Here is a 23336-nt window from a genome sequence, read left to right as displayed (position 1 = left end):
ATATCCTAGAGATTTTATTTATTTATTTTTATTTGTTAGCCACATCGTGAGGCATGTGGGATCCTAGTTCCTCGGCCAGGGGCTGAACCTGTGTCCCCTGAACTAAGTGCAGAGTCTTAACTATTGGATCGCCGGGGAAGTCCCTATCCTAAAAGTTTTTAGATTCCCTGGACAATGTGAAAGTGAAAGTGTTAGACTCTTTGCAACCCCATGGTTCCTCTATCTATGGGATTCTCCAGGTAAGAATACTAGAGTGGGTAGCCATTCCCTTCTCTAGGGGATCTTCCTGACCCAGGGATTGAACTTGGGTCTCCTACAGAGCATGCAGATTCTTTAGTGTCTGAGCTACCAGGGAAGCAATGTACCATAGTAAATTCCAGGGTTGGTTATGGGCATGTGGTTCTATATTTTGATGTGGGAAGAGGGCAGTTTTAAAAGCAGAGGTGATTAAAAAAGACTACTATGCTTTTTAAGGGAGACCACTTTTAGATGGATTAGATAAATGGAAGTCAAACTGGAAACAGATTTGCAAGACTCTTGGAAAGTCTCCGTGACCCCTTGCAATTATACCTTCTCATGGCTGGAAAGCACTGACCTTCTTAACATCCATTCTTCTCTTTATTGTTACTAACAAAACCCCAGTTTCCCCCAGGGTGGCATTGTACATAGTTCAAATATTCACCTTGCCAAAGTGCCTTGCTTTATGACGCATTTTTGCTGATGAAATGTAAGCTGGGGTGGCTAGAGATGGAGGTTGTTTTCGGAGCCATTGTTTTTCCTATAAAATGGGACCAGTTCAGCTGGCAGACCCCTAGTCTTTCACTTTCCCCCGCTTTGTCTTTTAGGAAGAGAGACACACCCTCTGGAGGTGTAGTAACTGTCTTATAACCTGCAGAACAAAGCCTGATATTCATAAAGGGGAACAGATTAATGGAAGGAGCCTGGATCTGGGCTGATAACCTTGAGAGTTACTGCAGATCCACACTGTTCAAGTCTAGATTTCACTTCATTAGGAAAATAAGCCCCCTTGTCTAAGTCTTTGCTGTCAAGTGTTTTATTTCTTGGCTCCAAATTCTAACTGAAACAAAGGAGTCTACTCTTATTCATACCTTGGAGAATACATGATTTAATTTTCTTGCTTCAAAAATTTTTGCTTTTGGGAATTACTGTAGGGAATGCTAATATAATCATGTGTACACATTATTATGGGTATGAATTTTTCTGATCGAAATAAGATAAATTTGTAAAATATTTTGAACACCAATTAAAACATCACAAGCTTTTTGTAGGCATCACATCTTTGTAAATTTTGTTCCTTGAAATAGTAGGAGGTTGGTAAATATTTCTCTAGCAGAAGACTGTCAAGACTAAAAAGACCAACTCTAACATTATTTTTTTCACAATAGTAATAATAGGGAATAAATAGGGAATTTTAATGAATATTTGAGGGTGACTTTTGAAAAGCTAAACTCAATTTTAACTATTGATGAAATAGTTACAAATAATAATATCTGAGACTTTGGGAATAAAATACAATGAAATATAATATATGAGCAACTAGAGAAACATCACCTGAAATGAGAATGGTGGTTTGTAATTAAGGCTTTACCACATTTATGAACATTTATCAGGGGATTTCATCTAGTGCTATCCTAAATGACAAATTGCCTGAAAATCTGAAGTAAATCAATAATTATTCATTGAGCAAATGACTAAATGCATTGGTAGGAATATCAAAATGACACAAAAATAGCACTGTCAGGTATATAATTATAATAATAACATTCCTAAGCACTTCAGATGTTTTTTGTCATTTAATCTTTTTAATAATTCTAAATATGGAATAATAGTATCTTCCCCGTTTTGCAGACAAGGTAACTAAGACAAAGATGAATTAAATAACTTGACTAAGAGTTGGACATGACTACACAACAAGATTTTATATGTAGTATTTCCATTATTATTCAGTTTCAAATACTTTTAAGTTTAATACTATGCTTTCTTTTTGGTTCATTAGACATTTAGAAGAGTTTTTTTCCCCAATATATATAAAATGTTTTAAATTGTCCTACTGATATAAATGTCTAATTTAAGTGTTTTGTGAACTGAGAGTCTATTATAGTGCTTATACTTTAGAATGGGGTTTCCCTGGTGGCTCAGATGGTAAGAATCTGCTGCAACATGGGAGACCTGGGTTCAGTTTTTGGGTTGGGACGATCCCCTGGAGAAGGGAATGGCTACCCACTCCAGTATTCTTGCCTGGAAAATTCCATGGACAGAGAAGCGTGGTAGCCTACAGTCCATGGGGTTGCAGAGTCAGACATGACTGGCCAACTTTCACTCTCTTCCTTTCTTTTATACTTTAAAATATATAGGGAGATTTCATGATTAATTTTTATGAGTGTTTCATGTATACTTGGAAAAAAACATGTTTTCTAACTGTTGGATGTCAAATTTTATATAGGTCCATTAGAACAACAACTAAATGCAGTCTTTCTGGCTTGAAAAACCAGAAGACAGACTTCAGGATAATCATGTGTACTGATAAAAGTGTGAAAGTCACTCAATCGTGTCCAGTTCTTTGTGACCCCATGGACTATAAAATCCATGGAATTCTCCAGGCCAGAATACTGGAGTGGGTAGTCATTCCCTTCTCCAGGGGATCTTCCCAACCCAGGGATTGATCCCAAGTCTCCCACATTGCAGGTGGATTCTTTACCAGCTGAGCCACAAGAGAAGCCCAAGAATACAAGAGTGGATAGCTTATCCCTTCTCCAGAGGATCTTCCTGAATCAAACCGGGGTCTCCTGCATTGCAGGCGGATTCTTTACCAACTGAGCTATCAGGGATTCTTACTGTTCAGTGTACTGGAAAGTGAGAAGAAAATCCTGAAAAGCATCAAAAGGGAAGCATCAAAAATATGAAATTTTTATAAGTCTCTGATTGACCCCTGAGTTCGAATGGAGGCTAAGTCCCTCCACTAAGGATGAAAGAACCAACCTGAGAGTTGGGTTGTCATTTTATTTATGGCTCTTTGAGTCTCACCAAGTTCAATGGAGGAGTAGAACACAATACGTGCCTCCATGGCATCACATTCATCACGTCAAGGACACAACTCAAAAGTCCTCCACGTCTGGGGAATCAAGAAAACATGCCCAATATTCAAGACAAATGGCCACACTCAAAACGAGGTCTGCTCTTGCATAAACATAAGATCTGGCCAAGAAATCTAACCTGCATATAAGATAAAGACATGACTAGCAAAAGTTAAGAGAATTCAGTACCACCAAATCAGCTTTAAAACAAAATTTAAAGGGACTTATATAATCAAGAAATACAAGAGAGAAAAAAGATCTACAAAATCAACCCCAAACAATTAAGAAAATGGCAATAGGAACAAGTATATCAATAATTATTTTAAATGTGAACAGATTAAATGTACCAACCAAAAGACACAGACTGGCTGAGTGAATACAAATACAAGACCCATATATATGCTGTCTACAAGAAACCCACTTCAGACCTAAAGACACATATAGACTGAAAGTGAGAGGATGGGAAAATCCATTCCATGTAAATGTGAAGCAAAAGAAAGCTGGTGTAGTAGTACTCATATCAGACAAAATAGATCTTAAAATAAAGAAGATTACAAGAAATAAGGAAGGACATTACATAATGATCAAGGGATCAATCCAAGAGGAAGACATGACAATTGTAAATGTTTATGCAGCCAACATAGAAGCACCTCAAAACATAAGACAAACATTAACAGACATAAAAGGAGAAACTGACAGTAACACAATAATAGTAGGAGACTTTACACCCCACTCACACCATTGGAAAGATCATCAAAACAGAAAATTAATAAGGAAATACAAGTCTTAAATGATACATTAGGTGAGATGGATCTTATTGATATCTTCAGGACATTCCACCCAAATGCAGAAGAATACACCTTCTTCTCAAGTGCACACGGAGCATTCTCCAGGAGAGACCAAATCTTGGGTCACAGATCAGTTCAGTTCAGTTCAGTTCAGTCGCTCAGTCATGTCCGACTATTTGCAACCTCATGAATCGCAGCACACCAGGCCTCCCTGTCCATCACCAACTCCCGGAGTTCACTCAGAATCACATCCATCAAGTCAGTGATGCCATCCAGCCATCTCATCCTCTGTCATCCCCTTTTCCTCCTGCCCCCAATCCCTCCCAGCGTCAGAGTCTTTTCCAATGAGTCAACTCTTCGCATGAGGTGGCCAAAGTACTGGAGTTTCAGCTTTAGCTTCATTCCTTCCAAAGAAATCCCAGGGCTGATCTCCTTCAGAGTGGACTGGTTGGATCTCCTTGCAGTCCAAGGGACTCTCAAGGTCTTCTCCAACACCACAGTTCAAAAGCATCAATTCTTTGGTGCTCAGCTTTCTTCATAGTCCAACTCTCACATCCGTGGGTCACAGATCAAACCAGTAAATTTAAGAAACTTGAAATTGTATTAAGCATCTTCTCTAACCACAACGCTATGAGACTAGATATAAATTACAAGAAAAAAAAGCTGGAAGAAACACAAATACATGGAGATTAACCAACAGGTTACTGAAGAAATCAAAAGGGAAATAAAAAAATTTCTAGAAACAAATGACAATGAAAACATGATAACTCAAAACCTATGGGATGCAGCAAAAGCAGTTCTAAGAGGGAAGTTTATAAAAATACAATCCTACCTCAAGAAACAAGAAAAACATCGAACAGACAACCTATGTTTACACCTAAAACAACTGGAAAAAGAACAAAAATTCTCCAAAATTAGTAGAAGGAAAGAAATCATAAAGATCTGAGCAGAAATAAATGAAAAAGAAATGAAAGAAACAATAGTAAAAATTAGTAAAACTAAAAGCTTATTTTTGAGAAGATAAACAAAATTGATGAAACTTTAGCCAGACTCATCAAGAACAAAAGAGAGAAGAATCAAGTCAACAAAATTAGAAATGAAAAAGGAGAGGCTACAACAGACAATGTGGAAACACAAAGGATGAAAAGAGACTATTATGAACAACTATGCGGCAATAAAATGGATAACCTAGAAGAAAGGGACAGATTCTTAGATAAGCTCCATCTTTCAAGGCTGACGCAGGAAGAAATAGAAATTACGAACCACCAAATTACAAGCATGAAATTAAAGCTGTGATAAAAAATCTCCCAAAACAAAAGCTCAGGATGAGATGGCTTCTCAGGAGAATTCTGTCAAATATTTAGAGAAGAGGTAATGCCTATCCTTCTAACACTCTTTCCAAAAATTACAGAGGAAGGAAGACTTCCAAACTCATTCTATGAGGCCACCATCACCCTGATACCAAAACCAGGCAAAGGCAACACAAGAAAGAAAACTACAGGCCAATATCACTGATGAACATAGATGCAAAAATCCTCAAAAAGATTTTGGCAAACAGAATTCAGCAACACATCAAAAAGCTCATATACCATGATCAAGTTGGGTCTATTCCAGGGATGCAAGGATTCCTCAATATACACAAATCAATCAGTGTGATACACCATATTAACAAACTGAAAGATAAAAACCATATGATCATCTCAGTAGATGCAGAAAAAGCCTTTGACAAAATTCAGCTCCCACTTATGATTAAAACTCTTCCAAAAATGGGCATAGAAGGAACTTACCTCAGCATAGTAAAGGTCATATATGATAATCCTACAGCAAACATTATTCTCAATGGTGAAAAACTGAAAGCATTCCCCTAAGGTCAGGAACAAGACAAAGGTGTCCACTTTTACCACTATTATTCAACATAGTTCTGGAAGTCCTAGCTACAGCAATCAGAGAAGAAAAAGAAATAAAAGGAATCCAGATTGGACAAGAAGTAAAGCTCTCACTATTTGCAGATGACATGGTACTGTACATAGAAAACCCTAAAGATAGCATCAGAAAATTACTAGAGCTAATCAGTGAATTTTAAAAAGTTGCAGGATACAAAATCAATACACAGAAATCACTTGGATTTCTATATACTAACAAAGAAAAATTAGAAGGAGAAATTAAGGAATCAATCCCATTCACCATTGCAACAAAAAGAATTAAATATATAGGAATAAATTAACCTACAGAGACAAAAGAACTGTACACAGAAAATTATAAGACACTAATGAAAGAAATCAAAGATGACATAAACAGATGGAGACATAGTCCATGTTCCTGGGTAGGAAGAATCAATATTGTGAAAATGACTATACTACCAAACACAATCTATATAGATTCAATGCAATCCTTATCAAATTACAAATTACATTTTTCACAGAACTAGAACAAAACTTTTCACATTCATATGGAAACACAGAAGACCCTGAAATAGCCAAAGCAGTCTTGAGAAAGAAGAATGGAGCTGGAGGAATCAACCTTCCTGACTTCAGATGATACTACAAAGCTACAGTCATCAAGACAGTATGGTACTGGCACAAAAACAGGAGCATAGACCAATGGAACAAGATAGAAAGCCCAGGAATAAACCCATGCACCTATGGGTACCTTATATTTGACAAAGGAGGCAAGAATACACACTGGGGCAAAGACAGCCTCTTCAATAAATGGTGCTGGGAAAACTGGACAGCTACATGTAAAAGAATGAAATTACAGCACTTCCTAGCACCATATACAAAGACAAACTCAAAATGGATTAAAGACCTAAATGGAAGACCAGAAACTATAAAACTCTTAGAGGAAAACATAGGCAGAACACTCGATGAGATAAATCAAAGCAAGATCCTCTATGACCCACCTCTTAGAGTAATGGAAATAAAAACAAAAGTAAACAAGTGGGACCTGATTAAACTTAAAAGCTTTTGCACAGAAAAAGAAACACTTAGCAAGGTGAAAAGACAACCCTCAAAATGGGAGAAAATAATAGCAAATGAAAAAACCGACAAAGGATTAATTTCCAAAATATACAAGCAACTCATACAACTCAATGCCAGAAAAACAAACAACCCAATCACAAAGTGGGGAAAAGACCTAAACAGACATTTCTCCAAGAAGACATATAGATGGCTGACAAACACATGAAAAGATGCTCAACATTGCTCATTATTAGAGAAATGCAAATCAAAACTACAATGAGATATCACCTCACACCAGTCAAAATGGACATCCTCAAAAAGTCTACAAACAATAAATGCTGAAGAGGGTGTGGAGAAAAGGGAAAGCTCTTGCACTGTTGGTGGAAATGTGAATTGGTACAGCCATTATGAAAGACGGTATGGAGATTCCTTAAAAAACTAGGAATAAAACCACCATATGACCCAGCAATCCCACTCCTAGGCTTATACCTTGAGGAAACCAAGAAGACACATGTATCCCATTTTTCATTGCAGCACTATTTACAATAGCTAGAACATGGAAGCAACCTAGATGTCCACTGACAGATGAATGGATAAAGAAGTTGAGGTACGTATACACAATGGAATACTACTCAGTTATAAAAGGGAACACATTTGAGTCAGTTCTGATGAGGTGGATGAACACAGAACCTATTATACAGAGTGAGGTGAGTCAGAAAGAGAAAGATAAACATTGTATTCTAACACATATATAAGGAATCTAGAAGAATGGTACTGAAGAATTTATTTGCAGGGCAGCAGTGGAGAAACAGACATAGAAAATAGACATGGGCATGGAGAGAGGGGAGGAGAGGGTGAGATTATGGAAAGAGTAACATGGAAACTTACATTCAGTTCAGTTCAGTTCAGTTACTCAGCCGTGTCTGACTCTTTCCGACCCCATTAATCGCAAAACGCCAGGCCTCCCTGTCCATCACCAACTCCCGGAGTTCACTCAGAGTCACGTTCATCAAGTCGGTGATGCCATCCAGTCATCTCATCCTCCGTTGTCCCCTTCTCCTCCTGCCCCCAATCCCTCCCAGCATCAGAGTCTTTTCCAGTGAGTCAACTCTTCACATGAGGTGGCCAAAGTATTGGAGTTTCAGCTTTAGCATCATTCCTTCCAAAGAAATCCTAGGGCTGATCTTCTTCAGAATGGACTGGTTGGATCTCCTTGCAGTCCAAGGGACTCTCAAGACTCTTCTCCAACACCACAGTTCAAAAGCATCAATTCTTCGGCACTCAGCTTTCTTCACAGTCCAAATCTCACATCCATACATGACCACTGGAAAAACCATAGCCTTGACTAGACAGACCTTTGTTGGCAAAGTAATGTCTCTGCTTTTCAATATGCTATCTAGGTTGGTCATAACTTTTCTTCCAAGGAGTAAGCGTCTTTTAATTTCATGGCTGCAGTCACCATCTGCAGTGATTTTGGAGTCCCAAAAAGGTAAAGTCTGACACTGTTTCCACTATTTCCCCATCTATTTCCCATGAAACTTACATTACCATATGCAAAATAGATAGCCAAAGGGAATTAGCTACATGGCTCAGGAAACTCAAACAGGGGCTCTGTATCAACCTAGAGGGGTGGGATGGGGAGGGAGATGGGAGGGAGGCTCAAAAGGGAGGGGATATACATATCAGTTCAATTCAGTCCCTCAGCTGTGTTTGACTCTTTGCAACCCCATGAACCACAGCACACCAGGCCTTCCTGTCCATCACCAACTCCCGGAGTTTACCCAAACCCATGTCCATTGTGTCAGTGACACCATCCAACCATCTCATCCTCTGTCATCCCCTTCTCTTGCCCTCAATCTTCCCCAGCATCAGGGTCTTTTCAAATGAGTCAGCTCTCTGCATTAGATGGCCAAAGTATTGGAGTTTCAGCTTCAACATTCAGTCCCTCCAATGAACGCTCAGGACTGATCTTCTTTAGGATGGACTGGTTGGATCTCCTTGCAGTCCAAGGGAACCTCAAGAGTCCTCTCCAACACCACAGTTCAAAAGCATCAATTCTTCAGCACTCAGCTTTTTTTATAGTCCAACTCTCACATCCATACACGGCTACTGGAAAAACCATAGCCTTGACTAGACAGACCTTTGTTGGCAAAGTAACGTCTCTGCTTTTTAATGTGCTGTCTAGGTTGGTTATAACTTGCCTTCCAAGGAGCAAGCATCTTTTAATTTCATGGCTACAATCACCATTCACAGTGATTTTGGAGCCCAGAAAAATAAAGTCAGCCACTGTTTCCACTGTTTCCCCATCTATTTGTCATGATGTGATGGAACCAGATGACATGATCTTAGTTTTCTGAATGTCAAGCTTTAAGCCAACTTTTTCACTCTTCTCTTTCACTTTCGAGATATGTATACCTATGGCTGATTCATGTTGAGGTTTGACAAAAAACAACAAAATTCTGTAAAGCAATTATCCTTCAATAAAAAACATAAATTAAAAAGAAAAAAAAGAGAAGGGGAAGAGGGAGGAAGGAAAAAACATAATAATCTTTCAATATCAATTGTTATGGCACAGATTTTTAAAGTAGCTTGACTTCTTATAAAACATATCTTGTAGAAAAATTTGAAAGTGCATATAAATAAAAAAATAGAAATCATCCCTAATCCTACTACCTAGTATTAAGAGCAGTTGGCATTTTATTGCATTGAAAACTTTTCACCTTTTAAACTTTTTATTATGGAAAATTTAAGGCTTAAGGCAGAAATAGAAAGCAAAGTAGTGATATGTATCAGACACGAAGCAATTACCAGTGTTCTGCTGTGCTCTGAGTTTTTTAAGTTCCAGACTATAACTTGCACCTCTCATTTTCTCTATCTATATCCTATTGTGAGTTTATTTTTACCCCCAGGTCATTGAAAAGTATTTTTTGAAAACATAATGTGCAGTGTTGTGCCTTATTTCATGTTATATGCATGCATGCTAGGTTGCTTCAGTTGTGTCTGACGCTGTGACCCCATGAATTGTAATCCACCAGGCTCCTCTGCCCATGGGATTCTCTAGGCAAGAATCCTGGAGTGGGTTGCCATGCCCTCCTCCAGGGGATCTTCCCAACCTAGGGACTGAACCCACGTCTCTTATGTCTCCTGCATTGGCAGGTGGGTTCTTTAGTACTAGCTCCACGTGGGAAGCCCATTTCATGGTGTGGTTGGCATTAAATTTAAAAAACAAGTTATCACCCAGATGTGATCCTGGTAACATTTTGACAATTGATCTGACAGTGTATTTACAGCAAATTCAGGAGCCAGCTCCCTGCTACCTTTCTCGAAGCATCCTATTAAAGGCAAAAGTGATAACCTTCAGTTCTGGCCTGGCAGACAGGATCCTGTGCATGCCCTGTGGTTAGCTCAGCTGTGTCCCACCCACCTGTTCCCTGCGGGTCTGAGAGCTGGGCTTCTACCTGGCATCTGGGGGCTAGGGGTCACTCGAAGCTTGTGTTTTGCAGCCTTACATATTTACAAGAATTCCTTTCTCTTCCAACAACAGCTGTTTCTTGGAAATAAATTTTATTAGAGGGTTGAGCAGATCATCCTCCTCCATATGCCTATGGAATTACAAAGTTGCAGCTTTGGCTTGAGAGGAGAAAATTCACAGTGAAGACAGACCTTTGTAACCACAGCTCTCAAATGGAAGAAGCACAGGTTTCTTTGGCTGTCTCACCTCTTGACACGCCAGGGCACCTGGTTCTGTTGTCAGCTGATGGGAGAAAGAGGGAGGTACACTACACAATAGGCTCCCTTCTGGTGGGTTTCTTTTTCTGCTGCAATAATGACCTGCCTGCATTCATAATGCTTACTGAAGGCTACTCGCTATTGTTTATTTCAGGCACTATTGCTCTGTGCTGATAACTTAATGTTGATATCATCATCATTCATGAAGCATTTTTGGCCAATTGTTTGCCTAAGTTACGGCATCAAGCCTGTCCTGGGCTTTATGTTCACGGTAGCAGTTCAGTTCCTCGATCACTGAGTGCCCCTTGTTTTGCAGGCACTGCTCTAAGCTCTGGATGCAGGTACAGGTCTTATCACACCAGGCAAAATCTGCAATGGTCAAGCGAGGATGTTTAGGCTGGGTCAGTGAATGCTGTCCATTTCACAGTGAAAATGAGAAGGGATGCTGATGACCTCAGTTAGGAGGAAGTGACAGTCCAGGTGCCTTATGCAGGTTCAGAGATGAGAAATGATAAATGCTAGTGACCCTCAGGTCCCCTTACTGGCTGTAAGTCAGCAGTCCCACGAGAGGTCCATATGTCTCCTCAGCGTTCCTGCACACGTCTGAGATGTCTCAGCCTCCCAGGAGGCTGATCACAGAGGCTAGAGGCTAGCAGGTGTTGACCATCCAATAAGATAAACCTCTGAGTAAAGAGAGAGGTGGGGAAAGAAAGGGATCAGGACTGAGCAGAGGAACTGGGCACACGGTGGCTGGCTGGAGGTGCCCAGCACACCTCAGTCCTTGTTGGCCACTATCAACCCACCTGATGCCCTCCCATAGAGATCGGAGGTGCCTTTGGTATTTAGAACCACTGCTTCCTTCATCAATGCAGAAATGGCAGCCTTCCTATTTTGCAAAGAAGCCTTGCTAAATATATATATATATGAAAGGGGGTGATGGGATGAGTGGCCTGGCTCTATATAGACTGTGGGTAGAATAGTCTTCAGAAGGACCTGGTTGTTATCTAAAGCCATCCTTTAGTGCAAGACAGTGAGACACAAAATGACTGTAAATAGTTAGGCTTCCTGGACAAAATCTCAGTGATGTGGGGACTGCAGATGCACAGAGATCAGAGGCCCCGTGTGGACTCAGGGCGCCTGAGCATGGGTTCGTGAATTTTCCCCATCACTGCTCAGCTCTCGAGGTCTCGCCTCCTTGGTCTGTTCATGAGTCAGTGTGGTGTCTGTGATGTTTCTGGGACATCACCTCTGTTGATATCATGCAGGAGGTAGAGGGGAGAGAGCCGATCTGAGTGGTGTGGTTAGTAGGAAATAAACAAAGTGAGCTGCATAAGTCAGGGTCAGGATCACAGAGTGTAGTCTCGAGGACTTGGGTTTGAATCCTGACTCACCTGCTCCACCCTGTTCCCCAGGAAGATCTGACCTCCCGGCCTCACTGTTCTCATCTGTAAGGTGGAGGAAGAGATCCCACATGGATATCAAGTCTTGCTGTCCGATGGAGGTTAAGGCGATTTTTAACTCCTCAATGATTAGAAAAGTGATTGGAGTCAAAAAGCCCAGAGGAGTAATGTCAGCAAGCGTATGGTGAATTATTCAGGCCACACAGGACCCAAGCCTATCAGGGTGATAGGAAGGGGAAGGTCGCTGTGTCCTGCTGTCTGGCAGCCTGTCTTTGGTCCCTCACTTTGACAAATGACCTTGGTAGGCTCATTCATCTTGCAGAGGCCTGACCCTGAAGCACAGATGTTAAATAGCTTGTGCTCTGCGCCTAGACATGCTGTCTGGTTGTTGGCGAGCTGGGGTGAGGTAACCGCAGAGAGGAGCTGCTTGGCTGGATGCACTGAGATGCTGACTGTCAGGCTTTGTTTGTGGGGGTGATGATGCGTCTAACCACCTGCTTCTGCGGGTGGGTCACCATGGGTTCTGCACGGGCCATGCCATTTGACGTGGAAGGATAATGTGAAGATTGAAGGAGTCTCATGGACCGGGTCTTGTTTATAGTTTGACAGGTGAGAAATCTAGTATCAGCAGAGTCTGTGTGGTCACCATCAACTTCAGCTGACCTGGTGAGGCTGAGATGGGCTCACCGACCAAGGGGAATTTTCACCTCCTCACCTGGTTCCCACCAGCTGTACTTTCTGCCACGGAACTGGGCTTCCTGGTGGGGACGGGGAGGGCTGTGTGTGTGTGAGTTTCTGCTCTGTGCTTTCGTGTACCTTTCGTTTAAACCTTGCAGCAGCCCCATAGGAACATATGATTTGACCTTAAGGATGAGTAGGACTTTGCCAGTTGGAGGGAATGTAGGAGGCATTACAGAGCCTCGATTCAGACAATATATCTTTGTTTCTTTTTAAATTAATTTATTTTAATTAGAGGATAATTACAACATTGTGGTGGTTTTTGCCATACATTGCCATCGTGTATGTGCACCACAGCTTCCTTATCTACCCATCTGCCGATGGCCATCTAGGTTGCGTCCATGTCTTAGCTATTGTAAATGGTGCTGCAATTAACACTGGGGTCCATGTGTCTCTTTCAGTTCTAGTTTCTTTGGTGTGCATGCCCAGCAGTGGGATTACTGGGTCATATGGTAGTTCTATTTCCAGATTATTAAGGAATCTCCACACTGTTCTCCATAGTGGTTATACCGGTTTGCATTCCCATCAACAGTGTAGGAGGGTTCCCTTTTCTCCACAGCCTCTCCAGCATTTATTGTTTGTAGACTTTTTGATGGCGGCCTTTCTGACCAGCGTGAGATGATACCTCATTGTGGTTTTAATTCACATTTCTCTAATAATGAATGATGTTAAACATCTTTTCACATATTTATTAGCCTCTGTCTCCCTCTTCCCTCTTCTCTTCTCTATATAACACCATCTTTTGTTTGTTTTTTCAGACTTTGTTTCTGATGTGGACCATTTTTAAAGTTTTTATTGGATTCATAACATATTGCTTCCATTTTATGTTTTGGTGTTTTGACCACAGGGCACGTGGGATCTTAGCTTCCTGACCAGGTATCAAACCCACACCCCCTGCACTGGAAGTCGAAGTCTTAACCACTGAGCCACCAGGGAAGTCCTGGGATGATGGTATTTGACTCGGTCGTTATTGCCACTACTGGAGATGCAGCTACATAGAAGCAGTATGGCTGAAACTGGAAGAAATCCTTCCATCTCCATGGCAGGTAATGGAAAACCACTCTACACTCACAGACAGGATCTTCAAAGTCTCAGATCTCTTAGGGACGAAGAGATCAAACTAGCAAAGAAAGATGACTAGTAAAGGGCTGACCAAGTCTGAGGTAGACTAAAGCTAGAATTGTTCATGAAAAGCCCTTCCATGTACATAAGTGGAAAAGCCCCAGCTCCTTGCTCTAGAGCAGGTGAAGGGAACTTGTCCCAGTGTCACACATGCATAGCACATGATACGTTATCTGATATACAGCAGTTATATATCTGCTGATATAGAACCGGGGATATAAAGGCAGCAAGTTTATCATCTGACATGGCTGGCTCTTCCTCTACATTCAATGTCTAGATTGCCAAATTTCAGGTGTACCTCTGTGAGAAAATTAAAGAGGCAACAGACAGCCTCAGCTTTCTACCTGATTGCTTCTCTGTATATGACTGCATATCATGTATATGTTTGCATGGCAATGGGAGTAAGTCCAAGGAGAAGCAACTGTCAAGCCGTCCAGGCCACTGTTCTTGTTAATCCTTGATCCTGGGTCAGAGGTAACGGCAACATGGACTGAGTGGCAGAGGAGGGAAATCGTCAACATCTGCTGTGACCTCTCGGCCAGCTTGAGAAATGAATACTGATCACCTCTGCCACTGTCCCTTTACTTGCTAGGAGAGTCTCAGAGGAATGACTAATTACCACCTCCATTTTTGTCTAGAGGAATAGTTAATTTACAATGTTGTGTTAGTTTCACCTGTACAGCAAAGTGATATATATATATATATATATATATATATATAGGCTGTTTTCCTTATAGGTTATTATAAGCTATTGAATATATTTCCCTGTGCTCTACAGTAGATCCCTGTTGATTATCTATTTTACATATAGTAGTGTGCATATATTGGAGAAGGCGATGGCACCCCACTCCAGGACTCTTGCCTGGAAAATCCCATGGATGGAGGAGCCTGGGAGGCTGCAGTCCATGGGGTCACGAAGAGTCGGACACGACCGAGCGACTTCCCTTTCACTTTTCACTTTCATGCATTGGAGAAGGAAATGGCAACCCACTCCAGTGTTCTTGCCTGGAGAGTCCCAGGGACGGGGGAGCCTGGTGGGCTGCTGTCTATGGGGTTGCACAGAGTCGGACACGACTGAAGTGACTTAGCAGCAGCAGCAGTGTGCATATATTAACCCCAAACTCCTAATTTATCCTTCCCCTGCCCTTTCCCTTTTGGTAATCATAAGTTGGTTTTCTATGTCTGTGAGTCTGTTTCTATTTTGTAAATAATTATCTGTGTCATATTTTAGATGCCATATAATATTTGTCTTTCTCTTTCTGACTTACTTCATTTAGTGTGATAACCTCTAGGTATGTCCTTGTTGCTGCAAATATAACTATATTTGCATATCTTCTTTATTATATATAATAATATATATATAGTACATCTTCTTTATTCATTCATCTGCCAGTGGATGTTTAAGTTGCTTCCACCACTTCCATTTTATTAAACAAAAATTATGCCTTTTTATTCTTTTCTATTTTCACCTCTTTTCTTCTTCTTCACTGTTATATAGCAGTGGTTAAGTGTTCCCGTTGCTCCCAAGTATAGTGATCTGAGACAGAATCATAATGGAACTACCAGAGGAGTCACTATCAAACTAACATCCTGGCCTCGGAGCAGAAACCCTGATGATGTTAATTCATCTTGAGGCAACAGCTGGTTGTGATTTTGTCCCAGGTTGAAGAAGGGATGTGCAAACTTGTGATTTTATGTGCAATAATTAGGTTAGGTTATGTAGAGACATCTTTGGAAACATGAGTATAAAGATATTATGTAAGGTGGGCAGCGAACATATAATTTGAGAAAAAGATCTTGGGGTGACTCCCTGATTTGCAACAGTTATCCCTTTTGGAAATTTCCCTGACACCCCAGAGTGAACCTGCAGCGGCCACGCCTTCCTATGTAACTCTGAATCTCTGGCCCAGTTAAACCATTTGATTCTGACGAAAATGTGGAAATCTATGGGAGGCACAAAAGGTCTCTGGAACTGAGTCGGGTAATAGCATTTGCCACAGAAGAAAAGTCCACAGACTGGCTGAGTTCCCTGGGAGGCCTCCGGCTTCTGTCCTTCCCATCAAGGCCTAGTTGTTCATTTTCTCCCTGGATTTGGTGAAAAATGGCACCACCTTTTCAAAGCATATTGATTTTTGCCGCTTGAACTACCAAGGATCAGTTTCAGCCTCTTGTCACCAGATAAGCCACACTTCTTATTTAGAGAACAGAACTAGTGAGGATGGCCCTAAACAGTATGCTTTTGAGAATGGCCAAAAGGTCAGGACCATTGACAGTCGTCACTGTTGGGCCACTGGCTGCCCATTTTTTCCACCATTAGAGCAACTTTTGGAATCAATGGCATTGCTTCCAAAATGTCTCTAATAAGGAATTCATATAAAAAGTAATATGTTGGGTGGAGCTCACTGATAGAGCACATGGAGGGCACTGCGGTGAAGGGAGATTTAGGAGCTCACTTTCTCAGTCTAAAGACTGCTGTGGCTCCCTCGCAGCCTTCCCTACCTTCCCCGCTCGCCAGCTCCGTGTAGTCTCTGCCTCTGCTTCCCTTTTCCCTCGGGCGCCCGTCTGCCTCCTCCTCGGGGAGCCGCAGCCCCAGACCCCTAGAGCTCTGAGTCTTCTCTGGGTCTCTGTCCGCGCCCCGCCCTGCCATGAATGAGGAGTACGACGTGATCGTGCTGAGCACGGGCCTGACCGAATGTATCCTGTCAGGAAAAATGTCAGTGAATGGGAAGAAAGTTCTTCACATGGATAGAAACCCGTATTATGGAGGAGAGAGTGAATCTATAACACCGCTGGAAGATTTCTACAAAAGATTTAAGATACCCAGAGCTCCACCAGCATCCATGCGCAGAGAAAGAGACTGGAATGTTGACTTAATCCCCAGGTTCCTTATGGCAAATAAATGGTCAGCTGGTTAAGATGCTGCTTTTTACAGAGGTCACTTGCCATCTGGATTTCAAAGTAACTGAAGGGAGCTTTGTTTATAAGCGAGGAAAGATCTACAAGGTTCCGTCCACTGAAGCAGAAGCCCTGGCATCTAGCCTAATGGGGCTGTTTGAAAAACGTCGATTCAGTAAATTCCTGGTATATGTCGCCAACTTTGATGAGAACAATCCTCGAACTTTTGAGGGCATTGATCCTAAGAAGACATCAATGGAGAGGTGTATAAGAAAATTGACTTGGGCCAAGATGTTATAGATTTTACTGGTCATGCCCTGGCACTTTACAGAACTGATGACTATTTAGATCAGCCATGTTGTGAAACCATTAATAGGATTAAACTTTATAGCGAATCTTTGGCAAGATATGGCAAAAGCCCATACCTTTATCCACTCTACGGCCTTGGAGAACTGCCACAGGGATCTGCATGGCTAAGTGCTATTTATGGAGGTACCTACATGCTGAATAAACCAGTTGAAGAAGTTATTATGCAGAATGGAAAGGTGATTGGTGTAAAATCTGAAGGAGAGATTGCTCACTGTAAACAGCTCATCTGTGATCCCAGCTACGTGAAAGATCGAGTAGAAAAAGTGGGCCAGGTGATCAGAGTCATCTGTATCCTCAGCCACCCCATCAAAAACACCGACGACGCCAACTCCCGCCAGATCGTTATTCCACAAACCAAGTCAACCGGACGTCAGATATTTACCTCTGCATGATCCCCTCTGCGCACAATGTGGCCACACAAGGCAAGTATATTGCCATCGCCAGCACAATGGTGGAGACCAAGGAGCCCGAGAAGGAAATCAGATCAGCCCTGGAGTTCTTGGAACCAATTGAGCAGAAATTCGTTAGCATCAGTGACCTCCTTGTACCAAAAGACTTGGGAACAGAAAGCCAGATCTTTATATCCCGTACCTATGATGCAAAAACTCACTTTGAGACAACCTGTGATGACATTAAGGACATCTATAAGAGGATGATGGAGTTTGACTTTGAGGAAATGAAGTGCAAGAAAAATGACTTCTATGGGGAAGACTAACAGCAGTACATGTTATCATCTAATTAGGACAAACTTAAAATTTGGCAAATGATGCATATTGTAAGAAATCAGTATTGTAAGGCCTGCTTTTGTAATCAAAACTGAGAGATTCCAGAGTACTGTACCAGTAAATATTCCTCCCCTTTCTAATATCATATATTAACTTGTTTTCATGGAGTGGCTCTTCCGAATTAGCAGGTTCTCACGTTCTGTTCAATTTAACCAATACTGGCTTGTGTTTTCTAGTGAAGGATCAGTTTTAAAGCCTTGTGATACTGATACAGAGAACTTGATACAGTATTTGTATCTTTTAATCAGCATAGCCTTTGCACTTGTGAGCTTCCGCTGTTCAAGAGCTGGGTCAGTGCAGCTTGCATGCCATCTTGTCCTCTTGACGGTGAGGAGGTTCAGAACTGATTGTCTGTAACCAGGGACAGTGTCCCTTACTCCTCCCCACCCCTTTCCGTTCACATCATGTGTCAGGACAGTGCCCACCCAGCCCAGCCACAAGCTTGGTTTACATGGGCCTCCAGTTCTAACCAAACTCCAGACTTGGATAGTCTTTTGGAGGAAGCCTGTGTGTGGTGTTTTAACCTATTAAAGCTGATGAGCACGGAGGGGAAAGAAACTGATCATAAAGCAGGTAAACCTAGGAGCTTCTGCTGTATCCCAGATGTGGCTTCTTCAACGGACCAAGCTGCAGTACAGTATTGATCTGACAGAACCTTTGCTTCAGTGATGTCTCCAAATGATTTCTGTACTGCAAATAAAGCCAAAATCTGGAAACCAAAATAAATAAATAAAGACTGCTGTGAAATCACTGTGCTGGTGAGCTTCACTTCCCCACCTGTAATCTGAGTGCATTAGGCCAAGTTATTTCTACAATCCCATCCTGTAGTAAAAGTTTATCCTTATTAGACTAGAATTGTAGATCCAGCTTTCCTAGACCCCTTTGTTTCGTAGAGACAATCTCTGATTGCAATCTGCCAGCGGTATCTCAAAGCGCGCCCCCTGCAGGTGGATGCTTGAAGATCCACCTTTATCACTGGTAAGATTCTTCCAAGTGTTTGATGGGCAGGTGGTGGGTGAGTGAAGTCTGGCTGACACATGAGATTTTCAAATGGCAAACTCACAGAGGGAAGTGAACATGTGAAAAAAAGAACATCGGACTCTAGTTTCCGAAGGTCTGTCGGACTAGCAGGAGCTCCTCAGCTCAGTTACTGATCTAAACCTCTTCAGTTCTCAGCCCTGCAATTTCCTGCCAATGAAAAGCAGGCTAATAATAGCTTCCTCCTGCCTTTCTTGCCAGCGGCCCTGTGAGCAATATGGTACAAAAGTTGGGTGAATACGAAGAGCACAAGTTGGTGATTTATAAGTATTTGGATTCCCCCCCCCCCGAAAACTTACTTGGATGTCCACCAGACAACTTAAAAGTTTAAGGACAATGATAAAGAATGAAGTGATATTGGCTTATAAAGGATTTTAAGGCTGTTATTAAATAATTTTATTTATTTTTGGCTGTTCTGGGTCTTCGTTGCTTCAAGGGCTTTCCCCAGTTGTCGTGAGCGGGTCTACTCTCTCGATGTGGTGCTCAGGCTTCTCATTGCCGTGGCTTCTCTCTTTGCAGACCACACGCTTCAGTAGTTACAGCACCTGGGCTCATAGCCGTGGCTCCCAGGCTGTAGAGCACAGGCTCAATAGTTGTGGTGCATGCGCTTAGTTGCTCCAAAGCAACTAAGGGATTAATTAATTAATCCTTACTGGATTAGGGATTGAACCTCTGTCTATTGCATTGGCAGGCAGATTCTTTACCACTGAGTCACCAGGGAAGCTCCAAGGATTTTAAGGTTTTTCGAGAAGTTATCCTGAAGAGTTTATATACAGGTGATAATACTGACATTTCCTTCCAACTCAAGCTCTGTGCAGGGCACTTAGCATGAAATTAGTCTTTTTTTTTTCTTTTTTACAAAAGCATTTTAGGGAAGTATTACTGTTTTCTCCTTCTTACAGATAAGACAACCATAGCTCAGAGAACTTAACTAATTTACATGAGACCACACAGTTGTCTAAGTAGTAGTTCAGTTCAGTCGCTCAGTTGTGTTTGACTCTGCGATCCCATGAACTGCAGCACGCTAGGCCTCCCTGTCCATCACCAACTCCCGGAATCTACCCAAACCCATGTCCATTGAGTCGGTGATGCCATCCAACCATCTCATTCTCTGTCGTCCCCTTCTCCTCCTGCCCTCAATCTTTCCCAGCATCAGGGTCTTTGCATCAGGTGGTCAAAGTATTGAAGTTTCAGCTTCAAAATCAGTCCTACCAATGAACACCCAGGACTGATCTCCTTTAGGATGGACTGGTTGGATCTCCTTGCAGTCCAAACACCACAGTTCGAAAGCATCAATTCTTCGGTGCTCAGCTTTCTTCATAGTCCAATTCTCACATCCATACATGACCACTGGAAAAACCATAGCCTTGACTAGACTGATCTTTGTGGACAAAGTAATGTCTCTGCTTTTTAATATGCTGTCTAGATTGGTCATAACTTTCCTTCCAAGGAGTAAGCGTCTTTTAATTTCAGGGCTGCAATCACCATCTGCAGTGATTTTGGAGCTCAGAAAGTAAAGTCTGACACTGTTTCCACTGTTTCCCCATCTATGTCCCATGAAGTGATGAGACCAGATGCCACGATCTTAGTTTTCTGAATGTTGAGCTTTAAGCCAACTTTTTTACTCTCCTCTTTCTCTTTCATCAAGAGGCTCTTTAGTTCTTCTTCACTTTCTGCCATAAGGTTGGTGTCATCTGTATATCGGAGGTTATTGATATTTCTCCCGGCAATCTTGATTCCAGCTTGTGTTTCCTCCAGCCCAGCGTTTCTCATGATGTACTCTGCATATAAGTTAAATAAGCAGGGTGACAATATACAGCCTTGATGTACTCCTTTTCCTATTTGGAACCAGTCCATTGTTCCATGTCCAGTTCTAACTGTGGCTTCCTGACCTGCATACAGGTTTCTCAAGAGCAGGTGAGGTGGTCTGGTATTCCCATCTCTCTCAGAATTTTCCACAGTTTATTGTGATCCACACAGTCAGAGGCCTTGGCATAGTCAATAAAGCAGAAATAGATGTTTTTCTGGAACTCTCTTGCTTTTTCGATGATCCAGTGGATGTTGGCAATTTGATCTCTGGTTCCTCTGCCTTTTCTAAAACCAGCTTGAACATCTGGATGTTCATGGTTCATGTATTGCTGAAGCCTGGCTTGGAGAATTTTGAGCATTCCTTTACTAGCATGTGAGATGAGTGCAATTGTGTGGTAGTTAGAGCATTCTTTAGCATTGCCTTTCTTTGGGATTGGAATGAAAACTGACCTTTTCCAGTCCTGTGGCCACTGCTGAGTTTTCCAAATTTGCTGGCATATTGAGTGTAACACTTTCACAGCATCATCTTTCAGGATTTGAAATAGGTCAATTGGAATTCCATCACCTCCACTAGCTTTGTCCGTAGTGATACTTCCTAAGGCCCACTTGACTTTGCATTCCAGGATGTCTGGCTCTAGGTGAGTGATCACACCATCGTGATTAACTGGGTCTTGAAGATCTTTTTTTGTACAGTTCTTCTGTGCATTCTTGCACCTCTTCTTAATATCTTCTGCTTCTGTTAGGTCCATACCATTTCTGTCCTTTATTGAGCCCATCTTTGCATGAAATGTTCCCTTTGTATCTCTAATTTTCTTGAAGAGATCTCTAGTCTTTCCCATTCTATTGCTTTCCTCTATTTCTTTGCATTGATCACTGTGGAAGGCTTCTTATCTCTCCTTGCTATTCTTTGGAACTCTGCATTCAAAAGGGAATATCTTTCCTTTTCTCCTTTGTTTTTTGCTTCCCTTCTTTTTACAGCTATTTGTAAGGCCTCCCCAGACAGCCATTTTGCTTTTTTGCATTTCTTTTCCATGGGGATGGTCTTGATCCCTGTCTCCTGTACGATGTCATGAACCTCCGTCCATAGTTCCTCAGGCACTCTGTCTGTCAGATCTAGGCCCTTAAATCTATTTCTCACTTCCACTGTATAGTCATAAGGGATTTGATTTAGGTCATTCCTGGAAAGTGGTAGTAATAGGATGGAAACTCAGATATTCACATATACAGTGAGTAACGGAGCCAAGATTCAATCCAGGACTTTCTGTTTCTAAAATCTATGTGTTTAGATATTAAATTATGCATTCAATAAATATCTGTTGAATTCCTAGTGCAAAGAGAGAAAGAATACCGTAGGCACTCATAGCTTGGACTCTGGGGCGAGAGCTTCTTCATTTGAATCTAGCTCTTCCAATTTCAAGCTGTGTGACCTTGCGGAAGGTACTGACCTCTCTAGGCCTCAGTTTTTCATCTTAAAGTGGGAATAATAACATAATAACTGAATATGAGAAATGACTCAGTGTTTGTGTAAAGTGCCCTGGGCAGTGCCTGGCACATCATTGCTAGCCATTTCTGTGATATGCATGGTGATCTGGAAAAGTCTTGGCTGTATGTGCTGGGGTGAAGGTGGGAGGGGGCTTTCTATTTAGAGGTGGCATTGCAGAAGGTCCCAAGGCTTGTGTAGAAATGAGATGTCCAAAGACCCTGGAGGTGAGAGCTCCGGGGAGGGGGGTGGGCAGCAATAGTAGGTCTTAAGTTGGGGAATTAGGCCAGGGAGTGACAAAAAGCCAGAGTGACTTCAACAGAGGAGTAGGGTGGGGTGCAGTGGGGTGGATGCAAGATGTAAGGTCAGAGAGGCTGCCGGGCGCCAGTCATGTAAGGCCGTGGGTACCTGGGCAAAGCATTTGGATTTCTTTTGTTCATGCTGTGTGGCTTGCAGGATCTTATTTCCTTGACCAGGGACTGAACCCAGTAGCAAAAGCACCGAGTTCTAATCACTGAACAGACATTTTGTTTGGGGAAGTCCCCAAATTCTTTGTTTCGGGTCTTTAAAAAAAAATTGTTTATTTGGCTGAGATGGTGAAGGATAGGGAAGCCTGATGTACTGCAGTCCATGAGGTTGTAAAGAGTCGGATACAACTTAGCAACTGAACAACAACAAATGTATTGGCTGGGTCGGGTGTTAGCGGTGGCATATGAACTCTTCCACTCCACAGTGCACTTCCCGGCTCCAGGGTACACAGGCTTAGTTGCTCCTTGGCATGTGGGATCTTGGTTCCTCTACCAGGGATTGAACCTGCGTCCCCTGCATTCCAAGGGGGATTCTTAACCACAGGACCACTGGGGGAAATCCCACTTGGATCTTTTTAAACTATAAAGGAAGCCATCTGAGAATTGAGAACAGAAGAGGGACCTCCTCCGACTTAAGGAGTAGGCTCCTTACGGTCCAAAGGGTCACAAAGAGTCGGATACAACTGAGCGAGGAAAAACCGCCCCAGCGATCCAGCGAAGCATCACAAAACAGGAGATGGAAGGGTGGGGTTCAAGCCGACAGAGAGTTGAACAACTGACACAGAGAACTTGGTTTGGGGGTCCTTTGGGTATGAAGAATCAA

At 42.0% G+C, this 23336-nt stretch overlaps 1 pseudogene; it reads left to right on the top strand.

Moving 5' to 3' along the window:
* The first annotated feature begins 16474 nt into the window (after positions 1-16474).
* LOC101112946 (rab GDP dissociation inhibitor beta-like) lies at positions 16475-18587 on the top strand (annotated as a pseudogene).
* Positions 18588-23336: the final 4749 nt, after the last annotated feature.

The sequence above is a fragment of the Ovis aries genome, chromosome 25 (genome assembly GCF_016772045.2).
Source record: "Ovis aries strain OAR_USU_Benz2616 breed Rambouillet chromosome 25, ARS-UI_Ramb_v3.0, whole genome shotgun sequence".
Classification (NCBI taxonomy): Eukaryota; Metazoa; Chordata; class Mammalia; order Artiodactyla; family Bovidae; genus Ovis; species Ovis aries.
Note: the sequence above shows the minus strand (reverse complement) of the source record. Positions and strands in the feature narration are given on the sequence as shown.